The following is a 15718-nucleotide window of genomic DNA, read 5'->3' on the forward strand; positions in this document are numbered from 1 at the left end:
CCCTGCGAGTACTAAACGTCAGTGTAGGCAATAGCGAGGAGCTTAAAAGGCAGTGCCGCAGGTTAACAGGGACAATTCCAATAATCAGAGCCTGACGAATCCTTCCAAGGTAACAAACACGTTCTTATCCTCTTCTCATTCTCTACTCACCAGTTCGCTTTGGTTTTGCTAACCTCGTTAGCTTCAAAATCATTCAGATTTTTTTGTTTGGTTCTATAGAATTACTGTCATTTCATATGAACTGAATAACCCACTTATTTTAATCTTCTGTGCAGGGCTCTCTTTTTGTCTTCTTGATTGCTACATCACCAGTCTCGTAGAATTCTCTTTGTATACAAAAGTGTAGTCAGTTTTCAGGCTCTCATCAGTTTTTGCCAGTGCAAGCACCAAGACTTCAGTCTGTATCAGCCATCATGTACGCACGTAATCATCCCATAAGTCCAATATTCTTTAACTGTATCTTGTCCCTAACTAACGTTGCTTTTTCCTGATCCCACACACATCAAACCATTTTATTTGCTTCGTTTTACCTCATTACAGCATAGTCTTAACTGCTTTCTGTTTCCATCTACTATGCAGGATTTTGTCCTCTTTTGCGGTGTAGCAAGTTTAAGGGACAATTCCAGTAAATCAAACACTGGCGGAGATATGTGTAACTCAGCAAGGGCTGCGACGGGTTGACAAATTTTACACCCACCCACCCCCCACACAATCAACCTTCTGTACCTCCGCCAATGAAGTGAAATCTGACCAATCCAGAGGTAAACAAGACATTTCTTTGTTCACTAGTACTCATTCCTAGTACCTACACATGAATTCCACACAACGAGTTTTCTGAATAACCCACTTGTTTTAATACCCTGTGCAGAGCTCTATCTAGGAGTTGTACAGTTTTGAGCCCTTCAAGGGATCACTCTGTCCATCCATGCACACTTCTCACATGAGGGTCTTGTGGCATCCTCTGCCTGTACATAAATCTGGTCAGTATGTACATTTTTGGGGGGTCTGGTTTGCCTCATACAGCATAATCTGAACAATGTTCTGTTTCCATATATTGTGCAGGACTCTATCCTGGAATTATACATTTTTGTATACTTGTAGTATTCAGTCCAACACTTATAGGATTCCTACAAGTGTTATGATCTGGTAAGTGCATTCATGTGAAATGAGACTTTAAACAATAGGAACATTTTATATTTGTCAGAAGCAAATAATTCCTTAACCAAGCTAGGGGAAAGCCTGTATATTCTCTTAATCAAAGGCAGTGTCGAGCTCTGTTATTTATCTCCATACTAATGTCTGACTTTCTTTTGAACCAGATGTAGGATCTCTACAAGTTTCGCTACAAGGAAATGGATCATAATTACTACAGCAACACGAAGTCTCACAAATTCATCATGTGACATTTTGAAGTTCTGCTCAATCTCATAAAAAAAATCTGAAGTTTTCTCAGTATAGGAAAGGTTCTGGGAACCACCAGCAGTAAGTACCTGCTTCTGCAAAGAAACAAATGTCCATTGTTGTCCATGTAATACTTGTGCAATTTTGAACAGCCAACCCTAAATTAGGATGTCACTTGTCCAGATGGTTTATATGCTGCAAAGCTATTTACATGCAAACTATCCTCACTTATTAATGGGTGATGCATTGGAAGTGCCTTACTCTGGCTGATCGATCTGAATATGTACAATCAGATGCTAATGTTACGATGTTACTCTGGTCTTTTCAGATCAATCTCGGTAAAAGGTTGGTCCTGTGGGTTCAGGCAGACCTGGTTCTCCTGGTAAGCAAGTTGTCATGACATAGTTGAGTTCGGTCCAGCTGAAGAGATGCTATCCTGGAGGATCTCAAGCTGTATCTTCCATTCTGTCCATAATCTGGTTAGTACATGCATAATCACACTGTACTTAATGGTTTTATGCATGTTCATCGACACCCTGATTTTCTCAGCAGTATGTTCATCGACACCCTGATGTTTCCTTGTTTGTATCTATCCCCAGTTAACCTTGCTTTTATCTGATCCCACACATGAAAAACATTTTTAAGGTTTATTTTGCCTCATTGCTACTTCAACTGAACAGTTCTCTGTTTCCATTCACCGCAGGGCTCTCTATATAGGAGTTGTACATTTTTCTACCCTTTTAAAACTCGGTCCATCCATGCATGATGCATAGTTCTCACATGACGGTCTTGTGTTATCTTCTTCAGGCACATAAATCTGGTAAATACATTTGGTCTTTATATATATACTCGTACTCAGTTTGTTTCCAACCATTTGATCTTTCAGTAAGAAATCCAATTAGCCTCATGACATATCAGATATAGGCACTGAAACGAATTATTCAGTTTTCCTTTTTTTTCTTTCTCAGAAACTACTTTTCCAACATCATTAATTGAATATTTCTTCTCCGCACCACTTATCTTCTCAGAAGTTGACAGATCAGTTAATGGCATTTTCAGTGTTTCTTCTTTTTTTTTGTTCCTGAAAGAAACTTAAAAAACTCATAATTCTAACTCCTGTGCAGGTGTTCTTATCTTGGCTTTGCTAGGCTTCAAAATACTTGCATTTAAAGCTTCATGGTCAGTCATGAAGACATGGTGGTGTACTTGCTAGTTCAGGACTAAATGTCCTATCATAGATGGTTTTCGAGTTCCCTACGCTTCCACAACCTTTTCATATAGTTTACATTTTTCAGGTTTGCATTTCATCGTGACAAGATGTTCTCCAAGCCAATCATCCTTTTATCTTATGTTGCTAGCCTCATCGGTACTTGGCATTGCATTTCCTACATTGGGATCTAGCATACTCCGCCGGTACATCAATCCCAACCCCTTCTGGAGTTTCTCACTAAAAAAAGAATGAGCTGTGAGAGGTAAGAAACCAAGGTTGATAAAAAAGTTGAATCAACCGTGAGAGAAAAAAAGGCAAGAAAAATAGAAAAAAAAAGAGAGAGAAACTCCCATTAAGCCACTTCAGTCTTCCAGTGAATTCACCATATCTACCTATCATAGCACCTTCTCATTTGCTATTCCAAGTAGTGGATTCTTTTGCCATGCACATTTATATTTTGCCTTGCACATCTTTAAAGGAGGCATATTAGTGATCATGTTTAGCGTTTGTTGAAATCCACCAACCATTTTATGCCTCGCTTTTATTTCATATATTAGATCTTTTGTCGGCACCTCTTAATCTTTTGTAGGGAAGAGAAAAGGAATGAAAAAACAAAAGAAAGAAAAAGGAAAAGGGAAAGAAAAAGAAAAAGGAAAAAAGAAAAAAGAAAAAGGAAAAGGAAAGAAAAAGAAAAATAAAAAGAAAGAAGTAAAGTAGAATAAGATAGATGCCATGTTTTCTCTCTCTATCAAGCTCTTAAGTCTTACTTTATAGCGAGATGAGTCTTATTGCTTAGGCTTATACTTTGTTACTTTTCTTACCACCCATTTATTCATCATGTAGAGTTTAGCACTCATAGCTAACCCTGTTCATCCTAGTGGGGTGGTTTATTTGCATATGATTACTAGGACTTCATGGTACATATCACTTGAGATCCATTGTGCATACCTTGGCAAATCCCTACTTCCCATGCAACATCGAAACCGAGGACATCACACATGCCTTGGGGTCACTCTGCGTTACATGGGCCTATCTTTTCCTTGTCGAGTCACTCCCATCCTTTCACATCATTTTCTAATGATCGGAAACACGAGGCTTCTTGGTTCATGATGAATGCTTACTTGACTATGTGATCTGTGCTTCCCAATACATGAATTGATTTGTACTACTGAAAGACTTTGTATCATGAAGCATCCCTTTAGTATATGGTACTAGAGCTACAGCGTTGAAGGGACACTCAAGAGTCAACTTCCTCAAGGTTAATCAAATGCTTATTAAAGTTTATCTTGGTTACTGCTCCATCTCTTATTTAAGTTTTACCTAATGATATGCAGAAGCTAGTGTAGGCATATGGCCTGACTAAATTACTGACTAGGTGTTTGTGAAAATGCAGATCCATGACACTGATCACTTATATCAAGATCATTTCCCCCTGCCACACGAGCTGTGAGGAGGTCAAGATGCCATGGGTGGTCGTGCTGTTGGACGATGAAAACCTACTCCCCCGCGCCTCCCTCGTCCACAAGCGCTGGCGTCGCATCGTATCCGACACCCTCTTTTTCCGCCGCTTTCGCACACACCACCGCTGCAGACCTCCCCTCCTCAGTTGCTTCGTCAGTGACCTGTGAGACTTCTCCTACACATCTACCATGGAGGCTCCAGATCATGTCCCCGCTGGGCGCGGCTCATGGCTCTTGGATCCATGACACTGATCACTTGATTGGTTCCGGTGGACAACCAAAAGGTTCCCTGGAATTGCCAAGGAGAACCGTTGAAGTTCTACTCTGGTGTGAGAACGCGCCTTGAATCGCTCGCTAGTAGCCTGAGTTGCAATTTCATGGAGTGTCTGAAGCTTGAAGTTTTCCTCGTGTTTATGCAATTATTATGATCTGGAAAACAAACTCCTTGTAGTATCTGGTTTAGCTCAGTTTTATGTCACAAGTTCTGCTTCTATAGCAAAGATTGACAAATTATTTGTATAACAATTGAACTAAATTCTACGCGTTCTTCATGGTCTAATTTCTCCAGTTTGGCAATAGGAGACATTACAGAACATATAAGACTAGATTTATCAATAAACCTTTTTCATCACGAACTAGAATTTTTATTTTTAGAAACATAATATGAAACCCACTTGAGCGAGAGTAGTACTAGGATGGGTGACCTCCTAGGAAGTCCTCGTGAAAGGGTTTCATATCTAAGGGTTGTGATAGGCTTGGCGAGCCAACGTAAAAACTAGCCAGCCTTTTGGGTATGAAACCCATTTGGGCTAGAGTAGTACTAGGATGGGTGACCTCCTGGGAAGTCCTCGTGAAAGGGTTTCATATGTAGCCTACCCCAACTTGTTTGGGATAAAAGGCTTCGTAAGTAAGTAAGTAAGTAAGTAAACATAATATGATTGAAGGGGTGCTCAGTGTTGTTTTTGGTTACCGAAGGAGGTATTAATTAATAAGATCCCTTGATTGAGGATTCTACAGGATGGATTTTGTTAAATTCAATTCTTTGTGATTACCTAGATAGTGCATTTCTAAAAAAATATGCCTATGAGCTAGAAAACAGATGTTTCTGCTTTTTACTCCATGAGTCCATCGTATGAGCATGATAATAAAGAATATACCAAATGATTTGGTGAGGTAGATGGCTCAGCATTTGTCTCTTAGCCTCTACCACAAATTACCTAACTGATAATCCCTGTTTCCATTGCTATTTTCCCCAACAATGATGAGATAATTCATCTTTGGTGAATTATCTCCAAACTTGGTAGAATTTCCTTATGGTGAAGCTATTTTTAACTGTTTGAACCATAAAAAGTTGTGAGGTTGCATAACTTGAAGCAAAATAGATAGTGGCTTACAGATCATAGTAGCAGCAGCACAGCAACATGACACAGATAATGATTTCATATCATTGACTGACTGATAGATGTTCCTGCCTGGAAGCATAGCCAAAATAAAATAATGACACAATCGCTTGAACCGAACAAGACAACAAGATTTGCAGTTTTGCACCACCACGCTCCAACTCATCAGAGAGACGGCAAGATTTTTCCCAAGGCTCCAATCTCTATAAACTGCAGGAAAACAAATAATGTAGTATGAGATTACCATCATACTCTCCAAGTTGCATGTCGTTCTTGTGCTTATCAAGGGAAGTAGTACTCATCCATCTTTATGATGTGGAATCATCAACGGTGATGGAATTGTTATTACTAGAGCTAGTCTCGGATACATTGAGGCCACTCATTTCTTGAAGTAATTCTGAGATTAAAATAAAGCAACCAGTAAACAGCCGCCCCTAGAAGCGGCCTCTCTCTCACCCCCGATTGCTGGTCTGGTCCCCAGTTGGTGTCTGTTTCGGAGAACGCGGCCCTTACGGCCCCCTTCTCCGAGCAGGAGGTCTGGGATGCCATCAAGGGCATGAACCCATCCTCGGTGCCGGGACCGGATGGCCTCCCGGTTAAATTTTTCCAGACTTTCTGGAACGTGATTAAACCGGAGGTCATGGCCATCTTCGACGAGTTCTACGTAGGCTCCATTGATCTCGGGCGTCTCAACTATGGGATCATTTCTCTCATCCCCAAGGTCCCTGGGGCGTCCGACATTCGTCAATTTCGCCCGATCACGGTCATTAATGTGATCTTCCGGATCTTGGCCAAAGGGTACGCCAATAGGGTGACCCTGCTGGCAGACCGTGTAACTCACCCCAACCAGTCGGCCTTCATTAAGGGCCGTTACATCCTGGATGGGGTCCTGGTCCTTCATGAAGTCCTTCATGAGGTCCGCGTCAAACACCTCAAGGCGGTTTTTCTGAAGATTGACTTCCACAAGGCCTACGATACAGTTAGCTGGCCCTTCCTCCGGGAAGTCCTTCTTCGGAAGGGCTTCGACGAGCGGTGGATCACTAGAGTCATGCAAATGTTCTCTTGCGGTCACACGGCCGTGAACATCGACGGTGAGATTGGCCTTTTCTTCCCCACTCTTTGTGGGGTTCGACAAGGCGACCCCTTCTCCCCGTTCTTGTTTAATATGGTCGTGGACGCGCTTGCCTCCATTCTGGATAAGGCGAAAGCCGCTGGCCATATTCGTGGGATTACTCCCCACCTTGCCGGTGGCTCCGGGATCTCCATCCTCCAGTATGCTGACGACACTATCATCATGGTCGAAGGCTCGAAGACGGACATCTCCAACCTCAAGTTCCTCCTTCTCTGCTTCCAACAGATGTCGGGCCTCAAGATCAACTTCGACAAGAGTGATGTTATGGTGATGGGATACTCCCACTCGGAGTCTTTGGCCATTGCCAACAGGCTTAATTGCCGCCTGGGCTCCTTCACCACAACCTACCTGGGGACGCCCATTAGTGACTCCCGGCTCACCGTCGCGGACTTGCGCCCCTCCGTGGCCAAGCTCCAAACGCACATCGAGCCCTGGCTGGGGAGGTGGCTGTCCAAGGCGGCCCGGACTATTCTCATCAACTCTTCCCTCTCCAGTCTCCTCTTGTTTCTCATGAGCTTCTACAGTCTCCACGAGACCCTTCACCATGAGATCGCCAAGGTCCAGTCCCGCTTTTACTGGGCGGGCGACAAGGACAAGCAAAAGTATCATATGGTCAGTTGGCCTGACATTTGCAAGCCCAGGGAGCAAGGTGGCCTTGGCACCATGTGCTCTAAACGGATGAATATCGCCCTTCTCTCCCGCTGGCTTTGGCGCATCTTGCAAGGGCACGGTGGCCTTTGGCTTGACATCATCCGAAACAAATACTTGCGTGGACAGCCCCTCGCCTTCTGCCAGAAGTCTGGCGGATCTCAGTTCTGGCAGTCGATTGTCCAGCTTCTCCCGGTCCTCCGTATCGGGACCTCCATCTCGGTGGGCTCCGAAGCATCGACGCTGTTCTGGTTTGATCGCTGGGCCGGGGACACTCCCTTTGCGACTCGCTTTCCCGGCCTCTTCTCCATCTCCGTCGATCCCGTGATCTCTGTTGATAGGGCCCTTCTTGACCTAGGGCGCCTTGCTTTCCGACGGCCTTTTGGTCCCTTGGAATCCGCCGCCTGGCGTGAATTGCTTGGCTGTGTTGCCCTCCACGAACCGATGGTGGATGGTGGCCCTGACCTGGTGCGCTGGCGCCTTGATCCTTCGGGCCAATTCTCCACCAAGTCGTTGTACCTGGCCATCGCTCCTTCTTCCGCCCTCCTCCCCCTATCGATGGTGTGGTCCGTCCGCCTTCCCTTGAAGATCCGTATCTTCATGTGGCAATGGATTCGCGGTCAGGTCCCGTCCGGGGTGGAGGTGCGCAAGCGAAATGGCCCGGGTATTGGCATTTGCCCGCTCTGTGGGGTCCCCGAAGGCTCGAACCACATTTTCGTCTCCTACGTGTCCGCTCAGTTCCTCTGGAGCTGCTTTCGCGAAGCGGTCGGTGGAAATTGGTGTCACACCAACTTCCCTGACTTATTTGCCAAACTCCAGATGTCCCCCGTGACTTCTCGCCACATTAGGTGGCTTGAGATTGGGGTCCTCGGCTGGACCCTCTGGACTGTCCGCAATAAGCTTGTGATTCAGCGCACTCCTCTTCGACAGGCTACTGACGCTCTCTTCAAACTCTCGGGTTTCTTGCAGCTTTGGCGGCCGCTTAGCCGCCCTCTGGACCACGACGCCATCTCAGCCTTCATCGCCGACCTTCGCTCGATGGTCGTCCGTCTGTCGCCGCCGCCCCCGCCGCCGCCGCCGGAACCAGACTAGGCGCTATCTTCGTCCGGCGTGTTCTGTTTTCTATTTTCTGGGCTTGTTGAGCTGTGCCCTCAGCAGAACCTTTGTACTTTGTTGTGAGACTTGGGTGTGTGTGTGTGTGGACTTGACTCTGTATGTGTGCTCTTTGGCGGTTTGCTTTATTTATAAAGCGGGGCGAAAGCCTTTTTCGGGTTTTCTAAATTCAGCAAGGAACTAGGGAAACAAAGGAAGCACCGAATGAACCTATTTTCATACCTTCCTCTAGTTTGATCAACTGTTTTGTATCCTCTTCATCATTTACAGGAGCTGACCACATCCATTCCTGAGTACAAATGAGTGCTTGGACCGAAGAACAATGAGGTTATAAAAATGCTCAAGAAACTCTGAAATCTTCCTTGCATATTCCCAATCTACAGCTTCAGGAACTCCTGGTGCTTTCTCACTATTTAACTCAATTGCAAAGTAAGGGTCATCATCACCATACCTATCAAACACCTTCTGATATGTGGCTGCAGCTTTGAACATTAGGTATGTGGAGTTCCATCTGATGCATACAACAAGTGATAAGGATGCTTTGCTGTCCACCTTCTCCAAGTCAGCACACTTCTTAAATTGAGTAATTCTAGATAGAAAATTTCTGATAAAATGGACAGCAACAAGGACTCGTTGCACTGGGATATCCAATTCTCTTGGGCAATCCAAAACTATCATGTTTATGACATGGGCTGCACATCTCATGTGAACATATTGTCCTTTTGCTATGCTACTTTTAGCATCTTTCATTGACCTCCTCATGTAACTTACAGCACCATCGTCTGCTGATGGATCGTCAACAGTTATTGTGAACGCTTTCTCTAAACCCCAATCCACCAAACACGTCTGGATGTCCTTCCCAATGTCTTCCCCCTTATGACCACAGACCAAGAATAACCGAATAATCCTCTTATGTAGCCTCCAATCGGTATCAAGGAAATGAGCCGTAACACACATATAGCTCTGCTGTTGCATAGATGTCCAGGTGTCGGTTGTTAAGCTGACCCTATCACAAGATTCATTGAAAAACTCTCTAAATCCTGATTTCTCGGAAAATGCAAACGGGAGCCCATCCATAATTATCATTTCAGCAAAAGCATATCTAATCTTCTCAGGATCAAACCTCCCAGCAAGGCAGCAACAATTGCATAATTACTGCCGTCCTCCTCATCTGTTGTAGTGTTGTAGCTTGAAGAGTTTGCTGCCTGTTATCATTGATCTTATTGGGGTTGCTCCTGCAGGTGGTCAAATGCTTCAGCAAGGATGATATACCACATTTTTTTATTCGCATAAAAGCTCTTCTTTGCAATAGTTGCGCTTGTCCTGCTTCTGAACACCTGTGTTGCTTTATCCTTCTGGGACTCCATTTTCTTCTTCTAAGCTTCGCCTTCGACCTCTTCTAAGCTTTGCCTTCGACCTCTTCTAAGCCTTCGACCTCTTCTAAGCCTTCGACCTCTTCCTCAACATTCTCACAGCTCATTGCCAACGATCACTGAGAACTTTCGATGCTATTGCCAACTTCTTCTTCCAGTTCAGGCGTCTACAAATAACAAACAAGGCAACAAATGAACCGACAAAACTAGAGCTTTACACTCTCTACTTGGAAGACCAAATGTATATATGTTTTCAGTTACAGGGATCTAAGGTCTGGCCAGTCATTGAAAACTCAAATTCTACTTAGTAACCTACTTGATTTGACAATGCTTAGAGCTAGAAGGTGCTCCTTTGGTTATCTCAACCTGAGCTTAGTGTGCAGCATAGTGAAATGATATGCGTAAATTGATGGTTTCCAATTGTATTGTATCCATTAGCAAGAATCATCTAACCATCCAATCAGGTGGAATTTCAGTTTGCTACAGAAACAGAAACTAGGGATCAGGGGACTTACTTTTCACGAATCTAGGCTCGTTGCCATGGTGGTGGTGGTGGTGGTGTCCTCCTCTCCGGCGACCAGCATCACGGAGCAGGCCGGCGCAGCGCGGTGGCGTCACGGGGCGGCACTGCGCGGTGCGGGGTTTCCCCCCTCCCCGGCGTCGCGGCGCAGGCCGGCGCAGCGGGGTGGCGCCCTCCTCTGTCTTCCCCAGCGTCACGGAGCAGGCCGGCGAATCGGGGTCGCCGGGAAAACCGAAGAAGGGGGAGGGCCGTGCGGGAGCGGGAGCGGGAGTGGGAGAGGCAGCCGCCGCGCCGCCACTGCCGATTGAGGGTTTGTGTCGTGTGGGAGCGCAGCGCCGCCGCCGCGAGGGGTGAGTGGAAATCAGTGTTATGAATACCCGAAGACTGAACCTGAAAAGCGAATGCCTTGTCTCTGACGCCCTGTCTGCCAATCACCAAGGTTCGAACCTTGGTCATTCTCAAGTAATAAGAGGTCTGAATACCCGAAGACTGCAAGCCTTACCTAATTAATTAATGTAAGAGCTCTGAATATCTGATGAACTCATTCTCAAGTCAGGCAATCAATTTAAATGAAAAGAGGTTCAACGCAAGCAAAACAATATAGTACTCCCTCTGTCCCATAATGTAAGACGTTTTTTTGACGCTACATAAAAGCTCCTCGCTCAAAGCAGAGCAAATCTGCTGTCCATGAGTTATATGGACTATACACAATCAACACGAACTGTTTCCCTTTTGGGGAAAAAAACAGGAACTGTTCCTTCTCTAACTAAACAAATCTAGAAAACATGCACATTTGAGGTGATTGTAGTTTGTATACGAACATCCCTCTTCCAATCTATGCTTCTCCCGGATACGCGGCTTGTTGCCACGATATGCAGTAATAATCACCCTATATATCCTACGTGGCTTTGGTCTTGCTACACATGGCGCTGACCATTTGGTGGAACTGCTGTGCATCACAGGGGATCCTGAGGACGCCGGGCTGGCCGTAGCCGAACTGCTGCGCGGCCATCTCCAGCAGCGCCGCCATGCACGGCTCCTTGAGCGCATCGATCCGCACCAGCACCCGCTCGTCGCCGTCTCCCTCCTCGCCCACCAGCGCCAGCGGGAGGTACCCCTTGGGGATCTTCTTTCCTCTGTCGCCGCCGGCATCGGAAACGCGACGCCAAGAGCGGTAACGAGTTTGGAAAGGGGTTCAGTTCAGATAGTTAACGTAGGGTATGTGACAAGGTGTGGTGATGGTGACCGCGGGCGTGGACGATGGGGTTGGGGCCTCTCTGCTGTGATCCCGGCAGAGACTCGATTATTAGTCAAATCGTTCCCAAATGGTCCCTGTCAAGAGAAACAATCGTAGTACTAGGTTAATTTGCAGTGTCCGCACGGTTTTGTACTAGGACAGATCTCTACCAATGGACGAGGAAGAAGGAACAAATTTAAGTACGGCAAGCTCCTTTCCGCTGGCGGGAGACACGTTCGTTCTTATTGACTCTGTGCTCAGTAACATGTTCTTTTTTACAGTCACCTTCATTTTTTTTCCTTCAAAATTTTACAAGGGGTCTCGCAGATATTGGACTGTTGGTAGTAGTACCATGCATGCTAATTGCTAACTGGTCATTTTTGCTAAGTGGGACACAATCAAATGTGAAAAAGAAAAGATTGAGTATCATGATATGATAATTAAATAAAGTCATTATGATACCAAGCTCAGATATTACTTTTGGCTCTAGGGAGTATATGCCTCTGCCTGTGAAAAATGTATTTTGTCAAGATCAAGAAAACTTGGAAAAATAATAATATATGTATTCATTGTCACACCCAAATGCTACCTCCAAATTTTTAGGTGGAAAGCTTAAGCATGTTGATCTATGAAAAAAAAGTAAGTCGAACGACAAATGTTACGCTCAAATAGTACACTTGATTTTGCTTTTTTCACCGACGAAGCACTACTACCCCGTTCTCATGAAAATTGGCAAGGACTCTTGTTACACTAACATGAACATCTGCAAATAAATTCAGAATTTTTAGAATTTATTTTCTATTTGTTTTTAATTTACTGTTCACCAGGGTCCCTAGAGCCAAAACTCCGCGTCCTACCAAGTTATGATATTATATACTATGGAGGTAGCATCATACAATAAAATCGTATGCATGATATGAGTATATGATACTTTTCATTCTGACCAGCCTTGTAGGTCCTGACAAAGTGACAGTGGAAATCAAACCCAATAAGCGCGAAGGAAGGGCGATCACTGGGCGTGTCCACCTAGCAATTTTTAATGTGCAGTCATTGTATCTCGCCCGCGGATAACACCTTCCCCGGGTAAATAGTATAGATGGAGAGAACCCAGCCGCTGCTCTCCTCCCTCTTTCCCTTGCGCTGCCACCCCTCCATGCCTTCTCTTCCAAGGACCAGATCGAGTCGGGAAGGTCAACCGCGCCAGATCTGCCATAGCCACAACGAGACCTCCGGATCCCTGTGTCGTCATTGAGCCGTGATGGAGCTCCATCTCCAGAACTACGGACCAGGGGTGGAGGATCGAGGGGCCTTCCTCTGTGGGACGCCGCCATGGACCTCAACCATGCAACTCCTTCTCCTAAGCATTGCAGCAAGCAGCGGCAACAGAGGAGCTCCTTCCTCCGTGTGCATCTTCTCCATCAAGCTTCGTCCCTAGCACCGCCGACATGGAACGCATTAAGGTCCCACCCCTCTTCCTTCCCCCTCTCCCCTCTGTTCATTTTAATTTATGTGATTTCCTCACGCGTAGATCACCATGTGCTACTTCCAAGGACGCCGCTCTCTCGCCGATCCTACCGGAACTTTGCATTGGCCATCGAGTCATGTTGATTTTTAGGAATTTCGCGCACTTCTATCTATCCAAACTGTGTATTTCTATTAATATAATCATCACACCTTTGCATGGCTTAGAGATACTGCAAATGCATAATTGCTTCTTTCGCAAGGAATAATACCACACCATTTCCTCAACTGCAATTAAACTCGAATGATGGTTAGTAAATATTCCATGTTTGCTTAGTCTGTTCTCCCTTCATCCGTAAAAGTAAGGCATATTTTGTTTGGTTAAGACATGCATTGGACCAATAATTACTCCATAAATAATATTAATACACTATGATCCCTAATTTTAGAGCCCTCACGTTCAATTAAGGTCTTCAATTTGGAATTGGGCACCCAATTTTGACCGGGTCAGCACTTTTTTTCTCAAGAAGCTCTCTCACTCAATTTTTAAAATTCACTATGCTCCCTAATTTTGGAGCTCTCCTATTTGATTGAGGTATTCAATTTTGAATTTAGTTCACAATTTTGACCAGGTCACCAATTTTTCACAACCGACCTATAAAAACGTATATATCAGTCCCGCGCACCCTCTCACCACCTAGAAAAACTCTGATGAACTCATTCTCAAGTCAAGCAATCAGTGTAAAAGAAAAGAGGGTTCAACGCAAGCAAAAACAATATAGTACATAGAAGCTCCGCGCTGAAAGCAGATCAAATCTGCTGTCCATGAGTTACATGGACTATACACAATCAACACGAACTGTTCCTTCTCCGATTCAAACAAATCTAGAAAACATGCGCATTTGAGGTGATTGTAACTGTCTACGAGCATCCCTCTTCCATTCTATGCTTCTCCCGGTACGCCGCTTGTTGCGACGATGCGCAGTAATAATCACTAACAATTTCTAGCAGCGCCGCCATGCACGGCTCCTTGAGCGCCCCGATCCGCACCACCACCCGCTCATCGCCGTCCCCATCCTCGCCCACCAGCGCCAGCGGGAGGTACCCCTTGGGGACCTTTCCTCCGTCGCCAGGGGCGGCGAGCACGTACGCTACGGCCGTCTCCTTCCTTCGCCAGGCGGCCATTGCTGCTGCTGCTGTTTATGTGCGTTGCGTTGCGTGGCTAGCTAGCACGGGAATCGAATGTGCTGATGGCTTGATGATTGATGGTCGATGGTGTGATGATGTCCTGATCGATGATTGCTCGAGAGATCCCTGCCATAAGCATTTATAGCGCGCGTGAGAGGAGAGAGGAAGATGATCCAAGATGACAAGAGCAGCGAGTGAATTTCATTTGGAAAGGGGATCAGACGTTCAGAAATCAGATAGGAAACGTAGGCTCTGTGGCAAGGGGTGGTGATGGTGACCGCGGGCGTGGACGATGGGGTTGGGGTCTCGATGATCTCGGCGGAGACTCGGTTATTAGTCAAATCGTTCGTAAAGGTCACTGTCAAGAGAAACAATCGTAGTACTAGGTTAATTTGCAGTACGTGTCCGCACGGTTTTGTTCTGTATAAAGACACATCTCTACCAATGGACGAGGAATAGGAAACAAAATTTAAGTAGGGCAAGCTCCTTTCCGCTGGCGGGAGACACACGTTCGTCCTTATGGACTCTATGCTCAGTAATATGTTTTTTTTTACGTCCTCTCCTTTTTCCCCTTCATGCATGCTAATTGCTAACTGGTCATTTTCGCTAAGTGGGACACAATTAGATGTGAAAAGAGAGAGTTGAGTATCATAACATAATACATTAAATGACGTACCAATATGTGGCATGCATGACAATAAATAAGGTCATTATAACATCAATCTCGGATTTTCTTTTGGCTCTAGGGAGTATATGCTCCTGCCCGTCAAAAATGTATTTTGTCAAGATCAAGAAAAGTTGAAAAAAATAATATATGTTTTCATTTTCACACCCAAATGCTACCTCCAAATTTTGAGGGGGAAAGCTTAAGCATGTTCATCTATGCAAAAAAAAAGTAAGTCGAACGACAAATGTTACCTTCAAATAGTACACTTAATTTTCCTTTTTTTTTCACGGACGAAGCACTACTACCCCGTCCACATGAAAATTGGCAAGCACTCTTGTTACACTAGCATGAACATCTGCAAATAAATTCAGAATTTTTAGGATTAATTTTCTATTTGTTTTAATTTACTGTTCACCAGGGCCCCTAGAGCCAAAACTCCGCATCCTACCAAGCTATGATATTATGGACTGTGGATGTAGTATCATACAATAAAATTGTATGCATGATATGGGTATATGATACTTTTCATTGTGACCAGCGTTGTAGGTCCAACATTTTCTGACAAAGTGACAGCGGAAATCAAATCCAATAAGCGCTAAGGGAAGGGCGGTCAATGGGCGTGTCCACTTGGCAATTTTTAATGTGCAGCCATTGTATCTCGCCCGCGGATAACACCTTTCCTAGGTAAAAAGTATAGATGGAGAGAACCCAGCCGCTGCTCTCCTCCCTCTTTCCCTTGGGCTACCACCCCTCCACGCTTTCTCTTCCAAGGACCAGACCGAGTCGGGAGGTCAACCGCATCAGATCCACCATAGCCACAACGAGACCTCCAAATCCCCGTCACTAGTGCAGAACCGGGCAATAGCACCGGTTCGTAAGGCCCTTTAGTGCCGGTTCCATAACCGGCA

General features: G+C 45.2%; 2 long non-coding RNA genes across 2 annotated transcripts; one reads left to right on the forward strand and one right to left on the reverse strand.

Moving 5' to 3' along the window:
• On the forward strand, nucleotides 1-4630 carry LOC123135743 (uncharacterized). Its single transcript, XR_006466159.1, has 10 exons — nucleotides 1-109; nucleotides 276-415; nucleotides 580-761; nucleotides 869-980; nucleotides 1063-1146; nucleotides 1320-1482; nucleotides 1730-1880; nucleotides 2105-2221; nucleotides 2526-3869; nucleotides 4005-4630. It is a non-coding gene; the product is annotated as an uncharacterized lncRNA (long non-coding RNA).
• A 747-nt stretch (nucleotides 4631-5377) lies between these two features.
• LOC123133459 (uncharacterized) lies at nucleotides 5378-10653 on the reverse strand. Its single transcript, XR_006465261.1, has 3 exons — nucleotides 10253-10653; nucleotides 8587-9904; nucleotides 5378-5681 (listed from the first exon to the last, which is right to left on the reverse strand). It is a non-coding gene; the product is annotated as an uncharacterized lncRNA (long non-coding RNA).
• Between the last annotated feature and the right edge of the window lie 5065 nt (nucleotides 10654-15718).

This window comes from Triticum aestivum, chromosome 6B (genome assembly GCF_018294505.1).
Source record: "Triticum aestivum cultivar Chinese Spring chromosome 6B, IWGSC CS RefSeq v2.1, whole genome shotgun sequence".
Lineage (NCBI taxonomy): Eukaryota > Viridiplantae > Streptophyta > Magnoliopsida > Poales > Poaceae > Triticum > Triticum aestivum.